Source organism: Aplysia californica, unplaced genomic scaffold, assembly GCF_000002075.1.
Source record: "Aplysia californica isolate F4 #8 unplaced genomic scaffold, AplCal3.0 scaffold00894, whole genome shotgun sequence".
Lineage (NCBI taxonomy): Eukaryota > Metazoa > Mollusca > Gastropoda > Aplysiida > Aplysiidae > Aplysia > Aplysia californica.
Genome location: NW_004798164.1, coordinates 159103 through 160300, shown reverse-complemented (window position 1 = coordinate 160300; position 1198 = coordinate 159103). Strand labels below are relative to the sequence as shown.

General features: G+C 40.2%; 1 protein-coding gene across 1 annotated transcript in view; it reads right to left on the bottom strand.

Moving 5' to 3' along the window:
* LOC101854908 overlaps window positions 1-1198 on the bottom strand; it is a gene marked incomplete in the record, with an annotated part of 92697 nt that overhangs the window by 51781 nt on the left and 39718 nt on the right.

The following is a 1198-nucleotide window of genomic DNA, read 5'->3' as shown; positions in this document are numbered from 1 at the left end:
AGGGGAGAAATTAAGAAAAAGAAATACTAAATAAAAAGAATCACAAAATAGAAATTACAAAAGAACTCAAACATCATGATGAGGACATTTTTTCCACATACAGCACTATTAGAGCAACTACGCCAGCGTCAGAGTGGTGTTTTGGTTAGGCGCTTCGTTGTCGCACACAGGAGACCCCATTTCGGTTGCCGAGTGGGGACAAAATGTTATCGAGTCCCACCTGTGTCTTTGTGTTGGGATGTTGCATCTCTCTTCGCCTGGTCTGGCCCTGGTAGGCAAGTACTCGGAGGCCCAGCTCCTAAATTATCTAAATTATTTCATGGGGGCGTAAAAAAACAACACTAAAAACAAAGCTTTTTCTACCATACAAAACAAGAGTGTTCCTGTATTTATCTAGGTCAAAGGGGATAGGAAAGGGAAATCACGACATGATCATGAATATGTGAACATCCTATAAAACCTGACACCAGACATAAAACGTAATGGCCGTTATTGTCCAGTGTTGACGTGAGACATAGCTATTTGGTAGACGATATGGAATGTCCAGTTTCCCGATGACGTTATTCAGAAAGCGGCATCGAACCCTCTGTTGACAGTGGGTTTTTTGTTTGCTTTGTTGTTGTTGTTTTGCTGTTGTTGGGTTTTTGTTTTTTTTGGTTTTGTTTTGTTTTTCCACGTGCCGAATTATATACAAATGGCGTCATCTGGCTAGCGCAACGAGGTGAGCTTAGTTTGTTAGCCGCTTCCATCTGTTTCATTCCGTATGTGGGGGAGAGGGGTATTGTTGTAGTTTTGCTTGTTTGTTTATAATTTGTTGTGTTTTGTTTCGTTTTTTCGGGTGTGTGGCTTGTTTGTTTGTTGTTGTTGTTTGTTTGTTTTGGGTTTGTTTGTTGTTTGTTTGTTTGTTTTTTTGGGGGGACAAGGGTAGGAGGGGATGGAATACTTAGCACGTTATTATATTTCTAAATCGAAGACTGGTAAAATTCATTTACAGAATATTGATTGATACATTTGCATTGTTTTCAAAGACAACTGGTTCTTACTCCAGTCCGCGGTGATTTTGAGGTAGCAAACCACAGGAAGAGATTCGGTATACTGAATAAAGAGACGACTGAATGACAAAACAGAAGTTGACACATCGATACAATCTCTCTCTCTCTCTTTCTCTCTCTCTCTCTCTCTCTCTCTCTCTCTCTCT